Source organism: Zonotrichia albicollis, chromosome 1 (genome assembly GCF_047830755.1).
Source record: "Zonotrichia albicollis isolate bZonAlb1 chromosome 1, bZonAlb1.hap1, whole genome shotgun sequence".
NCBI classification, from domain to species: domain Eukaryota; kingdom Metazoa; phylum Chordata; class Aves; order Passeriformes; family Passerellidae; genus Zonotrichia; species Zonotrichia albicollis.
The window spans coordinates 69160061-69183980 of NC_133819.1; the positions used below are offsets into that span (position 1 = coordinate 69160061).

A 23920-nucleotide genomic window follows, 5' to 3' on the forward strand; every position below is an offset into this window, starting at 1 on the left:
AAAATGCATATTTTTGACAGATGTATAGGTTTGTTACATCCCTACCTGTGTGCCAGTGAAGGTTTGAAAGCACTTACATCTCTTATCTTTCACACAGTCCTGAGATAAGGGAAGATTTCCATTAGGCATCTTCCTGGCTCTCAGATCTAAGGCCAATAATGTTCCTAGTCTCTTACTGCAACATAATGCTATAAAGCCATTGCAGCTAGGAGTGTATAAATGAGTAGGCTGAGGTCCATGCTTTGCCAAATTTCTCCCCAGCAGCACAGGGCTGATTTTCCCTTTGGTCTGGGAGGATACATTGGGTGATTTTCCCAGCCTTGCTGTAGTGTGGTGTCTCAGTTGGCAGAGAGACGTTGTCATGGGGCAGCAACCAGGTCTGTGAGTATCCATGTGCACCTTCCTTCCCTGCCTGTGCATTCATTTATGCAGGCAGACAGACTGTGTCCAAACTGCTGCACAGTGGGTGGATGTGGGGGCTCTCTGGAGGCCATGGAGGAAAGTGGGCATGGCTCTGGCTGTATGCTAAAAAGTCAAACTTCTCAGAGCATCATGATTTACATGTGAGGCTAATAAATGAATGAGACCTGGGGAGCAGCTCTGTGGAAAGGGACTTGGGGTCAGTCCTGATGGACAAACAGCTCAGTGTGAGTGAGCAGTGTGCTGCTGCTGCTGCTGCTGCTGCAGCAAAGAAAGCCAGCAGGATGCTGAGCTGCATCAACAAGGGCATCACCAGCAGAGATGGAGAAGTCATTGTCCTTCTCTAATCATTGCTTGTCAGGCTGCACCTGGAATGTTGTGTTCAGCTTTGGTCCCCACAGTGCAAAAAGGTGTGGACAGGCTGGGGAGGGTCCAGAGAAGGGCCACAAAGGTGATCAAAGGCCTGGACAAGCTGATGCATGAAGAAAAGCTGAGAGAAATGGATTTGTTCAGCCTTAGGAAAAGAGGCTTAGGGAGACCTCATCACCATGTTCCAGTATTGCAAGTGAGGCTACAAAGATGGATATTCCCATTTGCAAGAAGTCACGTGAAAAACACAAGGGATACAAACTTTTCTCAGGAAGTTCCCAATTGGACAAAAGAGGGAAATTTTTCTCAATGGAAACAAGCAGTCCTTGGAATTATCTTTCACAGGAAAAATGGTGCATTCCCCAGTATGGGTCACTTTTAAGATTCAGCTGCAAAGGGTGCTGGTCTGTTTTGCCTAGACGATGCTTTTCCAAAAATCAGTTGATATTCTATGATTCTATGTAATAAATTGCTTTCAGCACTGTTGTTCCAGCTATCCTGTGAACAAGCAGTGCTTGGTGTCCTGCATTACTTATTTTTTCCACCTTGCAGTCTCCTTGCTGTCCTGTGTTCCACTGATACCAAGAACAACGTACAGAGCAGAGGACAGTTTCTCAGCTAGCTGTGTTTTAGTGCAGCATGCAGAGAGGATTTTATCTGTTGGAATACCTTAACTGCATCTTAGGCAGGCTCCCTGAAATCCAGAAATTCATCTTGCTTAAAGCATGTGGAATGTGGCGCTTAGCTTAAAGGAAGACTCTTTCTCCTCAACTGGGAACCTCTTTAAAATCTCAGCACACCCACACACTGAAGGTCGGGCTCATTTGATGTGTACCCAAGCTCTCCCTGGGTGGTACAACACATTGCTGCCTCTGCACAGCTTTCCTTTTAATCTGCTGTGCTGGGGTTTTCAGCAGTGAGACTATTGCAGTCTCTCTGCAATACAGTCTCTCTGTAAAGAAACACTTTACACTATTTTTGCCAGTAAAAGGGTGAATTAAAAAAAAAAGAAAAAGGCAAACTGCCTGTCTTTCTAAACAAACACATGGTTTGGGTCTTGATGTGGATCCACAGTTTTGCTGAGGTGTATGTTGATATGCTAGATGTATGAAGAGAGGTGTTTTCTCTAATGGAACATATACTGTCTTCTAATTCTCTCTATTATGGTAAACCTCAACTCAAGCCCTGTTGAAATTCCCATTTTGGTTACCCAGCCTTCTTTCCCAAAATGGTATAATGCTGAGTGGAGGCAAATTATTTCATACCTGTCATAATGGAGGACACTATTAGTGCAGTAATAATGTGAGGATTCCTAATTAGTGGAGTCAATACTTTCAGGGGTCAATTTCAGCTTCATTCATGGGTTAGACTGAAGTTCAACCAACATTTAAAGGCTTAAGAAGAGCTTATTAAAATGAAGCCTAAATTACAGAGGTCATAAAAAGAGGGATTTCTGTCCTTCAGTGTATCAGGGTCTCATTCTTTCGTTTCCAAGTCTCCTTTGGTTCACACCAGTCACAGACCCAGGTCTCATTCTCAAGGTGTCAAATAACTAGGAGTCAGAGATATAAATTTCCTCAGTCGGAAACTTTCTTGAAACCTGAGGCATACGTTAGGTATTCCAAGGTCTTTGCTTTAACCTCACACAAGAAACTGGTTATATTTGAGGCATATCTGTAATTAAACTGATTGACTATTTAAATATGTTATGTCTGGATAAAAATAATATTTTTCATTCCATTGATACTTTTCCATTCACTTGCAATGGTGATACTTCTCATGTTGGCAAAGGAGAAACCAACATCCCTTATGCTCTCCAGGTAAAGGATGGCTTGTTGGACTAAAGTACTCATGAGGGAGACACAGGGTAGAGTTCCTGTTCTGCAGTTCTCTTGTGTCTTGGATGAGATCTTGGAAAATCATCAAATAACTGCTGCTCTAGTAGCCAAGAAACATTATGTGAGAAACCAGGACAATGATTTTTTTCAAAATTGGCATTTTTCTCTGAAATAGTAGTTTTTGTTGACCAGTTTGGTCAGCATAATTTGTGATGAAGAACTCCTTGGTAATCTCTAATGTGAACAGCTTTTGTAAAGCATCCTGGCCATTACTGGAATACAAGGTACAGTTCCAAGGGATGGGAGATGCCAAGATGGATTGCCATGCTTTTGCAAGGAGTTAGAAGCAGTTGAAAGTTGAAATGAGCCTTTGTTCATTTCAAAGCATACCTTCACAATCCTAGCCTTTTCTCTCTGCTCAAGCAAAAAATCTTTGTCCTTCTCAAACTCTTGTTCCACTGTGGCAGTGTGTCTCCAAGTAATCCAAACCATGGAAGGTCTGGGTGCATCTTCAAGCAGTATCCTGCTGCATCACCCCATGGAATGGCCATGATTCATCAAGTCTCAAATATTTTAAAGATCTTGGTATCATTGAAGATGAAGGTTATAAATCATTTTGAGAGCAGCTGTTTTAAAATAGAGATATTTTCTCTGAGGAGACAAATTTAAAAACACATTTATTGCAGTTCTTCAATTTTACGTCAGAAATGTCTGAGCATATCCCATTCAATTTCCACTTCTTGTATCAAGTAGTTATTATTTTTCCAAAAAGTTGTAACTAGGTTAGAAAGCACCACTAGTTCAATGATTATTTTGATAAAAACAGCCTGAAAACCCAACGCTGACCACTGAGATGCTTCTTCAAACATCTCTTTTGATCAGTGCAGGCTGTAATGGCAACAACAATCATATTTGGAGGTCTACATGAGGAAAATATGTTTATGTAATTAGTCAAATTGGAGTTCTCTTTCACATATCTTTTGTAAATGCACATTAGAGCAATAATCACTGGGTAAATTTGTTGTTATCATCTGTTAGTAAGAGACTACAGATTGTTCATATAAAGGGTGCTTGTTAAGGCTACATTTGCAGGGTCTCTGGCTGACCAAGTGATACTGCATTAATGGAAATAGTTGCTTTTAAAGAAATTGCATCTCTTGAGCTGTTAGTGAAGAAAATAACAGGTTTCAAAGAAAAGGCAAAAAATTCAACCGTCACAATGTGTGAGAATGCATTGCTTAATATTACAATGCTTCACAGCTGGAGAAAAATTAGTGTGGTGGTTTGCTGGAATACAGTAAGAAAAGGTCACCTAGGCTTTTGCCAATCTCTTCTGATCAACAGTAATTTTTATAAATTTTCAGACAAGCAGAAAAGTTGTTTGGCTCTAAAAGCTGAAAGAAAACAAGTGGGTGTTTGAAATGAGGTGGCTTAGATTTTCTGGAATCCTTTGGAATCACCTGTGTCTAAAGTGTTAATTTTTAAGCAGGATTTGTCAGGTGTCCTTGGGCAGCACCCATTACTGGCTCAATAAATATATTAGTGTTGGTGTTGTGGCCCCCCCAGAACAGAGGTACCTTTGCACTTTTCAAATCTGAGTGGTCATTGTGCAGAACTAACCACAGCTGCAGCCAAGCCACAGCAGGCTTCATACCTTAATACCACACAATTCAAAAGGTGCACTGATCCTTTTTCAGAAGCCACTCTACTTACAGCAGCAGATGGAAACCTTATCTTAAAGGTTGAGCTCAGCCAGGTCATGTGTGAGAGCTTCTGGAGCTAGCACAGGGGAAAACTCTCATGCCTTCTCACATCCCCCCCCCTTAACCTCTCACACTAGCTGGCTTCTGACCAGCTAGCTCTCCTGGTGGCTCTGTTTTCTTCACTTATACTCTTCTAGTTTTGGCATATTCCAGGCATTATCCTGAAATGCTTTCCTTAATGGAGTATGTCACTCTTTTCCCTCATGTCAACCCATACTCTCAGCTCTAAAGTGCCACATGTCAGAGCCCTCTTTACCTCTCTGCTGCAGCTGAAGCTGAGCAGTGTGTGTGCCATAGCCTTTGATATTCTTGCTTATGCAGGGTAGAACTTTCGCTTGGCAGAGCCCACCTTACATTAAAGAGCCATTTTCAGTAATGGCCTACATTGGGAATCTTACAAAGAATTTTAAAAAGCATTTGACGGGGTGAAGTGAAAATATTTCCTGCTCTTTCACACAACATGTTGGACTATAGGTGTTGTACTTTCTTTATCTTCAGGTATTTGCATGCAGAATCAGTTAAAAAAATTGCTTCTCTCTTAAAAAAATAAAATTTAAACTCTTTTAAATCCTGTTTTCCCTTGGAGTATCTTCCCCACTCACTCCTCTTTATACATACATGTATGTTTGAAAATGAGAAATAGAAAAAACCTTTTTTTCAATTTTAAGGGATGATGCACACTGAAAGGATCTTAATTAAAATATGTTAAAAAAGACTATTTCACTTTATTAATTCAAGTTCTGCTTGTGAGAATGTGAAAGGAAATATTTTTATAAACTTGAGATTTTTATGAAAGCTTGTTTTTACTAGTTCTAAAGAACTGGGTTACACTAATTTGGTGATATTTCTGGGAAATTGAGCAGTTGAAAGGATAAAAATGGTTTTATGTTGTCTTTGGATTTTTACTGTTACTTTGCTTAGAAATTAACATACAAAATACAGTTGCCTTCAGAAGGCTTCACAACCATTATAAATTGCTCAAAGCTTGTTGTATTAACTTTTTATTTTGGAAAAAGATTCTCATTATCCCAAACATATCCATGTAGTACCTGATCTTATTAGAAAACAAAGCAAAACAGAAATCCAAACCTCATGTTTCTCAGGAACTGAAGCATCAGTTCCATGGGGGATTCCATTGTTTCTAATATTTTTAACTGAATTTCAAAAGAGAAGCTAAATATTGTTTATTTATTGGAAAAACAAAAATTGCTTTTCAAGTAAAGGGAATGAGAGTGCTTAGGTATGATAGTGCCAAATGCCCATTTCTTTTTCAGTGCTTTTATTCATTCTGTATGCATTTACTTCAAAATTAGAGCAAGATATCAATAACACTAGATGTATGGTAATGGAATGTCCTGAATTAGGCTCTTTAAAATGAAAACTGTGTGCCCACTTCCCCAGTGCATTTCTCTTCAGGATGAGGGTCTATTGAAAGAGCCTGGTTTGGGACTTCATCTCACAGACATCAGGGACAGAAAAAGGATCTTCCACAGACTAATGATATCTGGGAAAAATCTGTGGCTTGTGGCAGAGCGGCAATCAGATAGCCACATCTCTGCAGATCAGTAAGGAATTTAAGACATACACATGGACTCATAGCATGGTATTTAAAATGACATGTTCATCCTGAAGTGAATAAGAGAATTTCCAGTAGTATGCTAGAGAAATACTCCCACAATTTCTGCCATAAAGTACCTGTGAATCAGCACTTTCTGATTTCTATGTGTCTTTTGAAATTTCTCTGTACAGAACATCCTGTGGTTGGAAAATCACAGGCGTGTCTGCAATGCTCAAGAGGAGACAGAGTGATTCAAAGGCCCTCAGACTGTGAATGGGAAACAGAGAACCAGACTTCAGGTGTAAACTGGAGAGAGCTTTGCTGCCAGCGAGATGTCCTTTGAGGTGGTTGCAGCTCAAAAGAGTTGAAATGAGAAGACCCAGAGTTTGACTAGAAGCCAAGAAAAAGACCAGCTCAGGTCAGTTAGCCTACGACACTGCATGTGGGGGATCTGTGATCGGGCACTGTCTCTGCCTGCTCTGAAATTGTGTAATTGAAGGGAGACAGTCTTCAAAGGTATCCTTGCCTGAATGGCAGCTCCTAGGGCTTGCTAGGCACTGCTGATGGGGGACTCAGGAAACTGCTACAGCAAAGCACTGCAACTGGTGAGAGAAATACTCATGCAACAAATTGCAGCGTTCAGGGAGCGAGTCCTTGCGGAGGGACAGAAAAACTATAGACAGGGAGACCAAGCTGTTCAGAGGTATGAAAGCAGCAACTGAATAGACTTGGACTCCTCATTCTCTCAGTCATGGAGTGCTGTGACAAAGACATAAAGTCATGGTGCTTGGTGACTTGAAGGTGACTTCCAGTTTTGTTATTATCTTTAGCTGATATTTAGATACCCCAAAACCTGAGGCAGCCTCCTGTACTTTACACATCGCTTTCTTGACATGTCTCAGACACAGCTGAGAGTACTTCTTTTGCAGGCATTTATAAAATCATGTGATGAGGAGATGCAGAAAGCAGACATATTCAAGACTAAATGGATAATGGAACTTGGAATAACAACCATTCAAAAGGGTGAACTGAAATCATGGCCAATAGCTCATCATCATCTCTCCATTGTGAAGAGAATGTCATTGCCAAAGTGGTGATATTCCAGTACTCTTGCTTATAATAAAAACAAGCAGGGAAAACTGTAACTATTGGAAGAGAAAATTAATGTGAGTAAATAAAAACAATTTCACTTTCTTGGAAATTATCCCCTCTGTCTTCTCATCTCTTTCATCAGAAATGCATACTCACATCTACTCACAATTTCCTTCCCCCAAATCCTAACTGCAAAAGCCCTTATTGAGTGATGAAGACATTGTAGTTTTAGCCTAACTGGAGATATTATCTGATGTCAAAATTCTTTTTTGGCCTCCCAGCAAGGGCACAGAGTTGATAAATTTCTGATCTTTTCCTTTAACCTCTCCTGACGTCCTAGAGCTCTTGCATAATTGTGCATTTCACAAATCTCTAACTGCACCAGAAAAATTTGGTGACCTGAGGTCGAGATTCAGTTGAGTTCTGTCATCATTGAAGCCTGCTTTCAATTCTGGTTTTGGCAGGCTGGCTACCTGACTTTAATGAAATTGATCTGTGACAACTCCAGATCTGAAGACATAAGCAGAAAATTCACAAAGCTGAAGCTAGATCATTTGGAGGCAAATCTGAACATTGTAAATAGGTGCCAGTGGCTTCTTCCACAGGTTTTGGAATTTATATAGAAATTTCCACTGAAAATTTCAGCTGCTTTGTAGTGGTTACTGCTGAAGCTAACCAGGTTTGGAGTGGGTCTGCTGACTGGATTATGTTGATCCCTTGAGCAATAAATCTTGCAGTAGAAAGAAGCAGAAAGCAGAAGGTTTCTAATGGAATTTCTACCTAGAAAACTTCATTTGAGACATGCTCATCTATGGAGAAGCAGATTCCTTCCATCATATTTGATGGCACCAAGCACTTTGTGTGGTCAGGGAAGCACAGATTTCTTCACAGCAGAAGGAGAGAGCACCAGGCAAAATTTTCCTCTGGAAGCAGCCATGCAACTTAGAGGCAAAATTCAGCCCTTAAAAACTGATGATCCAAATGAAGTTATTATTTCAATACTATTGTTATTGGTCTGGTGTTAGTGAAGTAATGTCATTTTTCTGAACAAAATGACTCAGCTCCTTCCAGAAGAAAGAACTGAGCTCTGGTGCTGATCTCTGCCTGTCCCTGACATACTAGGGTTGTCATGGTGTCCCAAAGGACCTAGGGAAAAGCCACAAGAACTCCTAAATAATTTGGCAGTAAGGAAAATGCCCTCTTGTCATAAAGTTTCCCTTAGCCCTGTATAGGACAAGATCTATCTGTCTGAGAAACAACCAACTTCTAGTTTAAGAGTTAAAGGCAGGCTTATATTTATTAAACTTCTTTTAAAAATAAAGCAATTTATGTTTCCAGTGCAGAGATAGCCAGGGAAAGTGTGTTGCTTATGAGACAGATTTGGCCCAACTCCTACCTTTGGAGTGTGCTAATCAGATCTGGATAAATACACATGGACTTTTCTCTTCTGGGAGCGCTGGACCACATCATGCTGAAATGGCAACAGCTGGCAATATATTTAATTTTCATCAAGTATATTTGGATCATCTTTCTTACCTTGGCAACAGTATCGATGATCCTTGTCAATCATTCCAAATGCAGTTTCTCCTTCTGTGGTTTCATGGTTCCTTTATTGCAAATTCACCTGGGCCAAATTCTTACTCAGCTTTCTTTTGGGAGGAAAAAAGTCACAGAAATGCCTCTGAGGACTTGTATAAGTGAATGCTCAGGAAGAATGTAAGCCAAAATATTTGATCTACTTTAGGAGCTATAGAAAACTACACCTCAGTCGTCCCATGCCTGTGCTACCACTGGTTTATCCAAACTGCAAATGTTGAAGGTTTGTTTCATTTTCACTGTTTAAACTCTGCCATCCTTCCCTGAATTCCTTCATAGGCTCAGTAGCAAGGTGAAAGTTCTCCCATTCAATCCCCTTTTTACTTCAAAACTGCTGACATTACTGACCTCATGTCTCACTAAATACTTTGCAGCATTTCCATCCTCTTTTGAATACTGTGTTTTTAGGTCTCTCCTGGGCATTACGGTCCTGTTGAAGGGCCAGCTGTGTGAAAAGCCCCTGAAGAGTGTCCGTGACCTCGTAACTCCTGAATCCTCTGCTTTTCCTCCACAGCTCCAATTAAGGTATGTGACAGTTGGGCTTTTTTCACGTGTGCAGAACGGACTTGTGAAATAGGTGGTATCCATAAGGTTAAGAAAGTGTCTGTCTCTCTTGGGGTGCTCTGCTCAGAGTTGTCAGAGCTCCTAAGGCTCCCTGAGCACCATCACATGGGTATTTCTTGGGAGAGTTCTTGAATAAAGAGAAGCCAGCACATGCTGCTGAGCGTTAGTGTCTAGCCTTGCTTTTTTATGTCATCCTTATGGGATGAGTATTGGTGCTGGAGTACTTTTGTCCTGTGGCTGTGTGTGCATGCAAACAGGCTCAGTCCCTCAGGGAGTGCATGGGCTGTGCTTGGAACGGGACCACACTCATTATTTGGGCTGTCCTACTTGTACCACTCACAAGCTACTTGGATTTTGCTAGAGTAGAACTCAGTAGAAGTCATTGAGAACTATTTTAGACAGATTTGGAAAATATGTTGGGACTGTTTTTGTTTGCTCATGAAGACAAATGCTTTAGTTAGAAGTTCTTAGAATTAGAAGACAGAATTATAAAGCAACCCCAAAATCACAAAAAAATTTAAATAACCTCATGACACTAAATGTAAGCCTCAAGACTTTCCAGAGCTTCCACTAAGTTCATTCTTCTTCCTAGAAAAACAGAATATTCCTCATATCCTTTATCTAAGAGCTCTTTTTTCAATGTTTGCAGGATGGGAGATGAATTCTATGAAAAAGTCATGACTCCTGGGTTGTAGGGTAGGCAACTTGCTCAGAGCAACAAGAAGAGATTGATTTATGGCCTTCTGCTAATTGGAGTTACTCATAGAATTGGGATGTGTTATCCTGTAACTCACAGAGAGACAGATGACTAGGCACAGGGGAAGATGAGTGAGAGATTAATTTGGTAAAATTCTCTATGATTTACTGTTTGGTTTCCCCAGCCATCCCACTGGACATCACTTTCACACAGTAGCTAGAGTCTGCAATATGACACTAGAAGGTTCCTGCAAATTTGCAAGGGGCTGTTACTGACCATTTTCCTCCAAATTTACAAACATTTGCCCAAGAAAAGGAAGTAAAACTTTAGTAAGTGGGGAAAAAATGCTTTATTAGGGCTTTTATTTGTGGGAAAATATTTTAAGAAAACATGTTTGATACAAATGATGTTCTATATCTCCTTGGGTTATTTTCTTTCTTCTTTTGTGAGATGACTTTATTATCTTCCTGGGTTTTTCATCATTATAATGGTTGTGGTTGATGTAAGGGAAGGGTCTTATGATTAATATTTCATTCTGGCAAAGATCAGATCAATACTTTGTGCTCTCTTTTTTAAACTTAATTTAATATAGGCTGCTTCTTTTCCAGGGTTGGTAACTTCCTCCACAACTTTTCTGTCTACAGGCCTTTTACACTCTTGTAAATTTTTCTCTCACAACTTTTGATTTAATATTGATATTGGGACTTGGAAGGAGAGCTCCTTCCAAGAGGAGGGGGCAAGATTAGGTGTCCAGACTTTGTTCACTCTGCAGCTTTTTTTGGACTGTATCAGCTCTTGTGAATTATGTGGACTCAGGCATGAGTCCAGCTTGTCAGGAAAGCTCTAACCCTCCTGCACCTTCTTATCATGTCCAAGAATACTCAGGAGGAGACACAAATAGGCAAACAGAGTAAGAAATTTTTGAACTCTGCTTCTCTTCCTGATTTTTATCTCCCTTTTCTGGCTTTGTCATATGAGGATCTTTCACATGGATTGTGTGCTTTGCTGCACCTCGGTGTAGCAGGAAGATGAGGACAGCTCTCAGATGTAGGCTGCTGCTCATGTTGTGCCTTGCTCTCCTTAAAGCTCTGAAGAACAGCCTAAATATGCCTGGGGAATGTCTGTGGCTTCAACCATATGAGAACCCTTGTTGTGCAGACAAGGTGATGAGATTTTAAATAAATGAGCCAAGTATGGGTAGCAATTGTTATATCATAGCTTCTGAGAACTGTAAAGGTAAGAGCAAGATGCAGGAGCTAACAGTTCCAAAAATATTGTAAAAGAGCACATGGGTTTGTGTGCTGAAAGGAACTGGAAACCTACACATCTGCTGATATTTCAAATATCCATCAAAAGATATAAACTGTAATGGACCCTAATCCTTGATTGTCACTGACTTCCCTTGAACCAGGTGTCCTGGGTTGACTGCATGATGTTTTTATCCCCATCATAAGCTCATCATCTTTGAGCTTATGATGGAGAGATAAATTGCAAATGTATCAATTCCTTAGGGTTCTTTTTGTTTGTTTTTGTTTGTTTATTTTGAGGTGTTTTTTTTTTTCCTCCATGGATTGACTCACTCTCGCACTTCTGGGAACATCAGGACCTCACTAAGAGCTGCTGCTCTTTTGAGTCTTCTAGTAAACACAGGGTTGCTGATTGGAAATCCCCATCTCTGTCTGTCCCTCACAGTGGATCACAGGCAGCACTCCAGTAGGAAATATCTCAATCTTCTAGGTCAAGTGGGATCCCATCACTCCAGGGCACGTGGCCAGGCCCTTTGCTTTGCTGTTGCCTTCCACAGCACATCAGTGAAGTGCATGAGGTGCCTTTCTGTTGTTCACTTTATGAGTGATTTTGGTCACAAATGCATATACTAACTCAGCCTGGCCTTGGTTCATTATTTCAGTACTTTCCCTGCCAGCATGGATGTTTTGACCACACATTTCAGTGCTCTGCCATACAGATTATTTTTCATGTTTGCCCAGTGGGGTGGCACTTGTTCATTTGTTTGGGGGTTGTTATTATTCTTTTTAAAAGTATTTTGGATGATGTTTGCCTGTGCAAATTGTCAAGGGGAATTAAGAAACCTGAAATAACTTGTAACTCTATTATGAGGACATATCCTAGAATGAACAAATGTCCATCCTGATAGATTTGTGAAACTAGAGAAGAGATTGAATTTTTTGTTCAAGTAGAACTTACTGTCAGCAATGATACACAGCCTCTGACTTGACTGTGTGCTGCTTATGTTGGACTCAGAAGGAAGGTTATAAACGAAAAATGAGACCAGAGATGTGGCCAGTAAACTCTTCAAGATTCCTGTTTCATGCCTGGTAAGAATAGGACTCCCAATGATAACAAGCAGAGAGAGAAGAATGAAGGCAAGGAGGAAGATATGTGTGAGACTGCTAAGGAGAAGTGAACCTGAGAAAATGTGAATTTGTTGATTTACAAGGGAGACAATTTTTTCACTGAATGAGGGTGCTGTATAATTTTCTTTAGTAATTTTGAATATCGAGATATGGAAATAGAGTATCAGTCTTGAGTTATCTCTTTTCATCATTGGCATGTTTTTGTAAGAATATGCAGAGATTTCTTTCTTATAATAGGCATTTTGTATTCCTCGGAAAATTATCAAGAAAAGGATCCCTGCATACAGGAAACACTTACTTTCCATACTCAAGGTTCACTTGGCAAGGAGAGAGAATGAACTGGTTCTGTAATGAGTTCCCTGTTCTGAAAAAAAAAATAAAAATAGGAAGGGCATGGTGAACAAAGAAAGAAATGTTCATAAATCCAATGTGTCCTTGAGGAGAACAAGGCTTCCAAGGCTTAGAAGATAAAGCAGCAAGCTCTGAGACTCACAGGGGCAGAAATTAATGGCAAACAGGAAAAGAATTAAAAGGCTTCAATCATTAGTAGTTTCAAAGGAACAGTTCCCTTTGTTTTCCTTGCCTTAAATGGAGGTTGATGTGGATCCTGGAGAACTAGACTTAACCTTGATGCAGAGTCTGAAAAGAAGTTTGAAAGAAACATTTGTGGCTGTTGACCCAAATGATAACCTAACACTGAGCATGGTGCTGCACAGAACTGATGTCAGCCCCACAGAACCTGGTTGATGATGCCCTTGTATCTTCACAACCTCCTGGGAGTACCAGAAAACACCATCCCCACCCCTCAACTTGAAAGTGATAATGGGACAGAGAGGACATCTGGGCTTCCATGGGAGTGAAGCTCTCAAAGTCAGTCAGTCAGCCAGTCTGGTTTTCACATCTCTGTTGTTTGTGCTCTAAGGTTGCAGTGCTGAACTGTAGCCCTATGAACACTGAGCTTGCTGTCTGATCTGCTCTGTGTGAGGGGATGCATTTCCCCCCTCTCTGGTGTACCTGAATGCAGTGGAATGAACACCCTCTGGAGCCGTCTCTCTCCATTTACTGCAGAGAAAGCGTAAACAACTGAGCTGATTTAGGTTATATCAAACCCCTCACTATGTATGGTGAGAGGAGAGGAATATAACCTGAGCCCACTGCAGATAGGTCTGAATGTGTCAAAGAAAGCAAAACCAGAGTGAGGGCTACACTGAAGGTGGGTGAGAAGAAGACAAGTGGAAATGAAGATGACAAATCCTTACTGCAGGATCTGTAATGTAAAATGTGATCTGCAGGTGTGACTGAGTTAGTGGCACTTGCTGTGATACCATTGGCTGCTGAAGCCTGGCTGTCCTGTAGGACACAGAGATCCAACTGACGCAAGGGGATAGCAGAGAATTATGTGAAAGGCCACCACCCTGCTATCACTGGATGTAGTGACCTCCAGGATGGCTTTCTGAGAGAAAAGAACATTGTGGGCAAAGAGGAGACAGAGGCCTGTGCTGACCAAGAGGGTGGACAGATGACAGAGTGAGGAAGTAATGGAACAAAAAGGGTCCAGCCTGCCTGAAGAAGCCTTTTCCAGTAGGGAAATTAAGGCATGCCCAGCTGAGGGGAACAGAGTTTATATCATATAAGGCCCCAAAAGTGGTTTCATGAATGAGGGAGACAAGATATAAAAGATAATTTCAGAATGATTGTGGTGTTCAGATTTGGGTCATTAGGCTGAGGACCAAAGAGCTGAGCAGCCTTGGTAGACAGCAGGGGGTTTCTGGGCTGTGAGTTCCTGCTTTCCTCGTAAAGGTTGCAATATGAAGGGAGAACAGAAGTTCTCCCTGGGAGAAGCAAAATTTGGCTAAGTACCTTGATGCCCTATTAATTACTGTTTTTTTTTTTTTTAATTGCCTGTGATCTCTTCAGATATTGGAATATGAATCCCAATATAACCTGTTAGATGGTGCCTGGGCCAGTTCTGACCCTCGCTGCTGGGCCAAAAGCAGCACTGTGGCGTTTTACCCCAGAGATACCTTGGCTGCTGGAGAGTGCAGCGGGGCACAGGCGCAAGTCCAGGCTTGTCAGGACTCCGTTTACCTCAGGAGAGAGAGCTTCTGGCGATGGTGAAGATAAGAAAGGGAGGATTCTGCTGGAGGGTTGCCAGATGTTTATTCCATGGTTACAGAGATGTCTGCACCGGGCAACTGCTGCTAACAGAATAGAGGCCGCATGGTCTCATTAACCTTTTAAGCTCAGGGCAGGGGAAGGGGAGGGGACAGGTGAGCCACCAACCAGGTGAAGGGGCAGGGTCTCAAGGGACTAGGGACACCTAAACGGGCCAATGTCCCCCAGGCCTGAGGGACCAATCACACGACGCCTTGCTGGTATGTTAGCCTGATTGACAGGGCACACTCAGCGAGGGGCGAGGGGGAAGGGAGAAGGTATCGGCACACCTGGGAAGGGACCGGAAGTTTAAAACAGGACATTGCAACACACCGCAACATTCAGACACCACCTAAAACATGTTGTGCTGCCATTTCTTTCACTTTTTTCCTGTGGAGGTGGAAGATGTGCAAAACCTGTTGAAGAATTCATGCACTCCAGGGGTTTACATAACACCTATGAAGGTTTTTTTATCAATCAAATTTCTGAATATATCTACTTTTCCAACCATCCTACAAACTGAGACAAGTGTTTTTATTTCTCAAGCAGGGAGAACTTGAGAAATAAAGTCCACAGTGGACCAGGTGACCCACTGTGGTCTCTTCTAACATTCCCTGTTCTGTGAGGTAGCCACAAGATTTTCAGAGTTTACACCATGTTGAAACAGGCCAGTGTGAGGCTATGCTGGGAAGAGACTGGAAACAGCCTCTCAGTATATCTGATTACTTTGTTCCTAAGCTATTGCCTTGGACCACAACAGAGATGGCTGGAGATCCACCATCAGTTGCATCGATGTGAGGGGGAAAAGTAGATGAGGTTGATTTGAGCATATTCAGTGTTCCCTGAATGCTAATGAAAAGAGAAACATGTTTGGCACCATTACAATTCAAGCACCCTGAGGATTTCAAAATAGTGTCCTTTTTTATAACAGTAATAAATTTGTCAGTTATGTGGGGAAACATTGTGAAAAATGAATGTCTTTTACTGCATTCAGAACTGCTGTTCCAAATCCAGTGAGATAATGGCCAATAAAACTTTGAGCTGGGAGGTTGAGTTCTGCATTGCTAAAGCTTCATTATGTGTGGTTTTAGAAAATGTACACATGTGCCAGAGTGTCTCATTGTTCTTTTGCTGTTTTATTATTTTGTCACTATGAAGTGGCTCTAATTTCAGCTGTGAAATGCAAGTTTAGCTTATATTGATCCTGCTGTCTGTGTACAGGTCCTTAGCAACTTTGCTGGATGTTGTTAAGAGCAGTTAGGTTTTATATGCAGCTGAACTATACTATACTCTGTTCCCTATCAAAACAGATTTCACCCCAGTCCAAATGTACTTGATGAATCTTTTTCTTTATCTTTTTTTTTTCTTTGCATTGTAGAGGGCTGTAATTGAGGTCCCTCAGATTTTCTGAATACTTAGAGGGAGTCAAGAGCCAATCTATTTGTGCATTCCAAGGCAGAGAATGGGACTGCAGTTCCCAGAACTGTTTTGTTAAATGGCAGGCTCTGAGGGGGGCCATAGCGTTCTCTTATCTTTATAGTACATGGATTCTCCGCTAAGTGTTAGGCTGACATTCTCCATTAGGTTCCCTGTTGCAACTTCTAGGATAATACAGGCTTCCTTAATGTCTTTGACAAATCTTGTTTGGAAAATATTTATACTCGGTCAGACTGGAATACAGTTAGGAGCTCTTCTATAACCAGGTTCAGTTCTCAGCACTCAATGAAAGTACTTCATCTCATGAGAAGTTAGCATCCATATCCAAGTACATCATGTTGCCAGTCCACTTTTTGGTTCTTTAAGTATTATAAATCCAATTCACAACAATGACACTTCATGTGTAGTGTCTGGGGTTTTTTCTCCTAACTGTGGTGTACAGTTTATAAAATGATGCATAAGCTAGTACCCATTAGCAGATCCTTGGAGGGATGGCATTACAGACACAATGACTTCAAAAAGCTTGAAAATACTGCAGCTTTTAGGATGGGATATGTGAGTTTATTTTGTAGTGACCAATGCTATGCTAGGAAAAATGAACACCTTGTGCTGGAACAAAACCAATAGACAAGGGCACATGCTTGTGTAAAAAGCCTACCCAGACAAATCACAGAGTATTTTCGAACAGGGAAATGATGTGGAACCTAAGAACTGGCTTAGTGTAAACCAGGCAATGGTGTTGGCAACACCAGGGATGTTATGAAAGACTGTGAGGACTGTGTGTTAGTGCAGCATTATCAGTATCTCTCATCTGATCAAAACTGAACTCCCTGAGGGGCAGTGGCAATTGTTTTCTCAGCATAGATGGACAAATTCTTGATAAAATTATTCTTTTGAACAGCACTGAGACTTTGCAAGGGAGACTGGGCATAAAGCACAGTAAGACCATACCAATTTCAAAAATTATTCTGGACAGAGAAGGGCAGGAGGGTTTGTCATGGGCTGCCTCCCACCATGCTCTGCTCCAAAGGACAAGTGTGTGGGAGAGCACCAGAGTATTTTGTCAGTCCTCTCTTACAAAGGAAAGCTCAGTGTTGACAGTACATCTGCTAGAGGATCAGAAAATGGAAATTGTTACTCTCCCCTACCTCTCTTCTGTCTCTGACACCTTGTCTGTTATTCATGGTTTTGACACGGTGCTATCACATGTATCTATCTCGGGCTGTGTAATAGAAGTGCTGTACCAAAAGAGTGCAGAGAAACTTGCTGCTCCCCCTATCAGGTTACAGCACACATGTACCACTGGAAAAACTCTTTCTGAAGTCACTTGATCAGATTTTGTTATTGGTCATATGCATTTGGAGAAACGTCTTCAGTACTGTCCCATGGATTATGTACAGGTAATGAGGGGGATCGGATCCTTCATTTTATCTAAGGAGTCAAAGGCAATTAAAGTCAAAGGATTTTAAAGGAGGCAATTGAAATCAGGTGACTACTTTTGTTTTGGTTTATTTTAGAGGCAGACATTAAGGTTTTGAATCTGTTTGTCTTGCCACCAGAAGCAGTCAGGTTTATCAGAGTTAATTTTAGAGAACTAAAATATAAACCTAAAGCACTTAAAACCAGCAACATCTTTCATCTTTTTCAAGTGAGTGTGTTTGTAAATAATACAGTATGATGAAACAGACTTCTAATTGTGTGTTAGTGTTTCCCCTGTAAGGATGCTGTGCAGGGAGCAGAATTCCACTAAATACTCAGAGATCAGCTCCAAAATGTAGAAAGAGGTCCAGGTGGTTCCCTGACATCCACATGGAGTTGATGACCTAATCTTCTTTCTCTATAACTGAGGAACTCCTTTACTCTTTTACTCCTTCTCCCACTACTGGCCAACAGGCTGCAAACCAAGTGTCCCCTTCCAGTGTGTTTGCTGAAACTCTGGTAGCTCCACTCTGGCCACATGCTCTCCTCCCACTCTCATGCCTGTACACTTTTCTGGGGACAAGCACTGGCACTTGAAGGGCTTCAGTGCCTGCTACCAGGGCTTGCCACTCTGCACAGCCCTGCTTAGGAAACAGGATGTGTAAAGGAGTGCCACTGAAGTCCTCTCTGATGGTTTTTGGCCAGGAAACAAAAAGGAATGCTCAGTTTGAGCATGGGAGGTTTAAAGCTTCTGTGCTGGTCTCCAAAGTCTCCCCTGGAGCAGCTGAATGGGACCCTTATGTGGGATGGGTGGGTTTGGGTCTGCACCAAATCACAGGAATGAGTGGTGGGAAGATGGGGGAGTCCCAGTTCAGGGCACACACCCTCTGTATTTCACTTTGGATGTATTTTCTGATGGAAGGTGAAATGTTCATCCCCTCTCCTTTCTTCTTTATGGAATTGCTTTGCCCACTGCTAATTTAAATCTCAGGGATAAAAGAAATCTTTGTGTTCAAATAAAAACATAAAGCTTCACTCTAGAGGCAATTAAAAATGAACAGACAAAATATTATAATATACTGAACAATATGCAAATGCTTTTTAACTTTTTCCACAAGAATACATCTGCAGATCTGTATGCCATTGCAGAGATTACTCTGGAGGGATTTGATCCATAAAATAGAACAATATACTGACTTTTGATCTTTACTGAAGTGGTGAGTGAATGGAAATACAAAAAAAAAAAAAAAAAAAAGGACAAAAAGGAGGAAAACAGCACAGAGGGTAGAAATTGTGGAGAATACACCAGGAATTTCTGGAACATTTTACGCTTCAAAAATATGCACATGTGGGTTGTGAACTGCTCCATGATTTTTATGGGATCTGCCTCAAAAAGTCTGTCAGAAATGTTAGGGAGCCAAGGCTCTCATACTTTGGGGCCAGACTCTGACAGTAATGCCTACTCAACAGGAAGGTCCCCAGGAGCCTTTTGTAGATAAAGTGGGCACACCATGCAGAACACTGATATCACAGATATCAACAACACATAGTCACTGGGAATGGTTCAAACGCCCAAAAACTTTCTGAGGCTGGAAATGGCAACGACAAATTTTTGCTGGAGTAAATATTACTTTACCTCAGATACTGCAACTAACTTGACAGAAGTCAGAAGTGCAGTCTTCTGCCCAGATCAAATTTGTCCTGCCGAGCAGTCTGCTGGTGGAGAAAGCTGGAGTCTGTGACAGTGAAACCCTAGTGAGAGACTCTCTGTTACCTCTCTTCTCACAATATTGAATTTGCTAGTTTTTATGTCACTTACAGCTGATGGTACAATAGAAAGACAAAGCTGATGGTTCTCCATCTGTCATCAGAAAGTTGTTTATCTGGCCTAGGGTTGGTTAGTTAGTTAGTTAGTTAGTTAGTTAGTTAGTTAGTTAGTTGTTAGTTTCTCAAAGATTCCTCCTTTTCCTATAGCCAACCTACACTCCTACACTACAGAGAAAGGATTAATTAAAATAGAAACAGAATAGAAGCTGGGGAGGGGGAAGCTGGAGGGAGAGCCATTGTGATGAGGTAACTTTCTCTTGAATTAATGTGATTAGGTTGTGTTATGATCAGACTCTGTCATGGAAAATTAGTCCCAAAGATGACCTTAAGAGATCATTAAACCATATTTTCTTCTGAAGGCAAGTGCAAATTTATCAACATCATCCCTGACAGATGTGTGTGTATCTCATTCTTAAAGATACCCAGAGATGGAGGCTTGAAGTTGGGGCCTCAGAACTTAAAACCCTTTAGCCAGCTATAGCAATGAGCAGCTGTGATTACTAGAATTAAGCTTATATTCTATGGAGCTGAAAAAATCAATCATAATTTCAATATCTGAGTGTGTAGGCTAAGTAGCAAAACCACATATATAACTAAAAATTAAGCTTTGTAGACAGGTGAGACAGTAAACATCCTGGTTTTACTGCCTTTTTCAGTTTGTTTGTATGGGTTTTATCCCTTTATTTAAAAATTGAGTGCTTTCTCTGCCTTTTGTGGTACAGTTTGGACTAAAGACATGTAAGTAATATCTTTTGGTAAGGAGGAGCACATTGTTTGGTTTTAACTGAGAATAATTTTCTATCTTCATTTCACATGGGGTGGAGGTGAGTAGTGATGGGTGGCAAGGCAGTAAGTAACCAGTTAAGTCTCCAACTTCTTACCTGCCTTGACATGGTTTTGCAAAAACTGCTGCTGAGAATCCTTATCTAGTACTTGGGTTTATCTGGTTTAAATGTCTGGATAACTGCTTTTGTCTCTTTTGTGCTTACTATGGCCTTCTTTTAGAATCCTTTCTCTCCAAAATTGCTGAGGGATGTATGGGGAAAATTGTCTGTGAACTGAAGTCTTGACTTCAGAATTAGGTCATGAGTTATTGTCTGAGAGTTTGGTCCTTAAAACTATACTGTCAGCAAGAATCATTGAAATTGCTAGGAAATACTCTGTTAAAAAATCAGCTTGGTTTTACCTGCACAGCAAAGGAGGCTGCTGTTTGTACTTTCAGCAAGGCTGGAATTTAGACATTAGTTAGGCTTGTTTTGTGGCACAGACTTAGTTCTGGCACACACCTTCATCTCTCTGATATTTTGCTCCAGAGCCAACGTAGTTAAGGCTGCAGTGTTTTGAACTGAGTGCATCCTTTACAGATATGAATCCCTTTTCTAAAATGGGGAAAAGTGAAGTATATTGTGACTGACAGCTCAATCTCAGCTTTGCATCTAAGCAAAACCCTGGTCTATGTGCAAGGCAGGAAGTGAATTGCAGAGCTTCACAACCAGCACAGAAACCTACATTCTGCTTGCAAATACACCATTCAGCACTTCCACGGGGGCTGTTGTTTGGTCCCCTGCAAAAAAAGCAGCAATCCTGGCGTGGAATAGGATGTAAAAAGCTATGTTGTGATGCACACTCACAATAAGACTGCCTTACAGCAGGTCGGAAATCTTCTAATTGCTTACAGGATGTGGTGGAAGGTTGCCTTGATTCAAAGGCTTTGTGAGAAAATGAAACTGAGTGTGGCAGAGCAGGACTTTGAAGGTTCAGTCTGCTCCCATGAAACTGCAGTTAGGTCAGATGTGATACATGCAAAGGGAAAGTGAGCCAGGATCCAGCACCTTTGGGTCAGTATGGACAGCAAGATCTGGCATTTATATCTAATGAAAAGTGTGAAAGTAGCTCTAAGCAGGATGAGCTCCATCCAACAGTCTGCTTTTATTTTGGTTCTTTTTCTCTTGCAGTCGGAGTGGGTTTAAGTAACAATGGGTCTGTGTAATGAAATATCTTAAAATGACCTAGAAAGGAGGTTTAGCTGACCCTGTGTGCTTATTCCCAGCTCCCAGAGCTGTCCCTTCCTTTCTTTGCAGAATCCTTTCATTCCTAAGATACAGTGTGGGCAAGAATACACACGTGCACAATACTCATGCTGGCAGATTACTCAGGTGCTGGCGGCATCACAGTGTGAGATGGCATTAAACAGGCCAAGGTGAAAGCAAATCAGCTCTCACTTCCTGACCTTCCCATGCCAGCACATGGTTACTATCCCAAGGTGCAGTGTGTCCTGCTGAGGGAATTGTTGAGGAGCAGTGTCATGCTGGCTGCAGCCATGGGAGGTCTGCTGGGATCGCCTGGATGAGCACAAGCACAGCGTCACTGTTCAGCCACTGCAGAGGATCCACAGTGTCCCCAAAATATTGTCCAGGTGCACAGGTGTGTTATCTGTGTCCAATGCATTGCCTCAGCATGATCAGTGGGAAGGCAGAGTCCAAGTACCCAGGGTGGTGATGGTGGAGAAATACTGAAGCAGTGGTAGAAAGCCGTGTCCTAATTCCACCAGTGTGGCACTGGTTGTTTTTTTGCACCTCTGATATAATCTGCTGCATCAACAGGCTGCTGAATCTACCAGAGTCTATCCAGGGAGTGTTAAGATCACAGACGATTGAGCTGCTTTTTTGAAAGGCACAAGTCTCTAGCATTTACTGAGAACTTTCAGATGAAATCTTAAAAGTCTTGAAATTTCTAGAGGAGAAGAGAGAAACAAAAGACATGGGCATAGTCATGCTGGGATATTCTGTCATATTTAATGCAGTTCATAGTAAATGTGTGTGTTTAAATATGTATTCATGTCTTTGTTAAACGGTTTCTCTACTTATGATTCTAGGAGTCCTTAGTTAAGGACTTAAAATTAAGAGACTATATGGTTTCACATCACCTATATTTGCAATCTCATTGTAGAAGAGAAGTATTGTGGTAGTTTCTATTTGGTGCATTTCAGGAACAAATACCTGAATCTGGTTTATTTAGATACACCAAACATATTTAGTTGCAATGATGGAAGTTATATAATATTTTGGAATGTCACTTTGCCTGAATGGAAAATAAACAGCCCCTTGTTTTTCCCCACCTCAAAAAAACAAATAATCTGGGAATTGCTTTAAATGCTGGAAAACACCCACCAGAGGTACAAAATGTAGAAACAGAATTGTCAGCTTTCCTGAATGATTAATCCTGGATTTCAAAGGACAAACAAAAATTCATCCCAAATGATCATTTTCAGGAAACCACAACTAAATAGGAGGACAGTTTTCCATTGGCCCAGTTGAGTTTATTTTCATCTCTACTTCATGGCATCCTTTTCTCTGGTTAGTTCCATGGGAAAATTCAATGTTAAGCATTTCACTACCTGTGAAACAGGTTATGGAAAAGCAATGTAATGAAAGTTTTGTGACTTTCAGAACACATCCACTCCCAGGCCTCTCAGGTTTCCTATTTGGAATGAAGGGAAGGACACAAGCATAGGACACTTGAGGACTGGACCTCCACCTCAGCTCCCTGTGTGCTCTGCACCACTGCCATGCAGCAGCAGAGCTCTGGGTTGGGTGGGGTGGTGCTACCACCCTTGCTTTGGTAAAGCCTGCAGGGATATGCCTACAGTCCATGCTCCAAATGGGAATAACATCACCATTTCCAACAGGTTTGTGCTCTTCTCCTCACTGTGTGTCACGATTTTCTCTGCCAACAGCTTCATTGATCAAGGCATAAATGAAGGTAGGGAGCTGAAATTTGCTGTCTTCTCAGCACTGAGAGGATTGCTGGCTCTGCAACCTCTTAAAAGAAGGAAAAACATGAAATCACTTTGCTCCTCTTCTGCAGAGAAGTCATTAACCTCAGTAACAGGGAAGGGGGTAGATTTTTAAACCACATGCCTGGGGGGATAAGACAAGCAACTGCTCTTAATGTCAGCATTGATATGTCTGAGTAAGTTAGACCCTGTCTGAAAACAACATAATGAGCAGAGGTTCTGACTGTGAAGCTTTAGCCCAAGTGGGTGGAGGAGAGCAGGGCTTGCAAAAGAAAGGCCAGACTCAGGCCTGTTTATGATAAAGGAATATCTACATGTTTACATTTATCAATGTGAATTTCAATGAATATACATATATATATATATATATATATATATAATATTCAGTGTGAAAAATAAAAGGCTCTTCACAAATGTTTTGGTATTGTGCCTTAAAAAATGACACTTTCCACTGCCAGTCATGACTTTAAGTCAGATTATGGCTAAAAATATTGAGGGAAGGATCACCACAGCAACAATCACATTGCTCCCCTTCTGTAGAGGAAATGGAAAAACACTCAAACTTTGCCAAACTGAATAAATTACCCAGATTATCAGAACTGTAAGGAAAGCCATATTTAAGCAACTCTGTGTGTTTTTATGTCTGGGAGTGTGTGCAAATTTGTTAACTGGGTTGCAACTCATTAAATACTTAAGTCAAAGGGAGCAACTCTAAAAATATGCTCAAGAGACAAAAAATTAGTGTGGTTGTACCTTAACTGTCCAGCAGATACCATGTGAAGGATAGAGCTCACTGCAACAGTGGGGAACTCCAGTCCATCTGCAGGGCTGGGCTCTCCTGCCCATGGTGGCCTGGAGATGGGATGGAGCACATTGATGTTCGCTTGGTCTTGGGCCAGCGTGAAGCTGAGAAAGGGTTGCTTTGATCCCAGAGATGCACTCTTACTCCAGTCTCATAGCTGCTTGTACTTATGTGGCATAGTTTGCTCTGCCAAAGTAAAACATGTCATTAGCC

General features: G+C 41.3%; 1 protein-coding gene across 2 annotated transcripts in view; it reads left to right on the forward strand.

The window, feature by feature from the left end:
• F13A1 (coagulation factor XIII A chain) overlaps positions 1-23920 on the forward strand; it is a 129921-nt gene that overhangs the window by 33051 nt on the left and 72950 nt on the right. Inside the window, exons 3-5 of one of the 2 annotated variants that reach the window (XM_074544114.1) lie at positions 6140-6366; positions 6878-7114; positions 9045-9161. The gene's annotated coding sequence lies outside the window, so the exon portion shown is untranslated. The remainder of the gene's footprint in view (positions 1-6139; positions 6367-6877; positions 7115-9044; positions 9162-23920) is intronic. The other variant, XM_026790222.2, reaches the window with a different exon arrangement.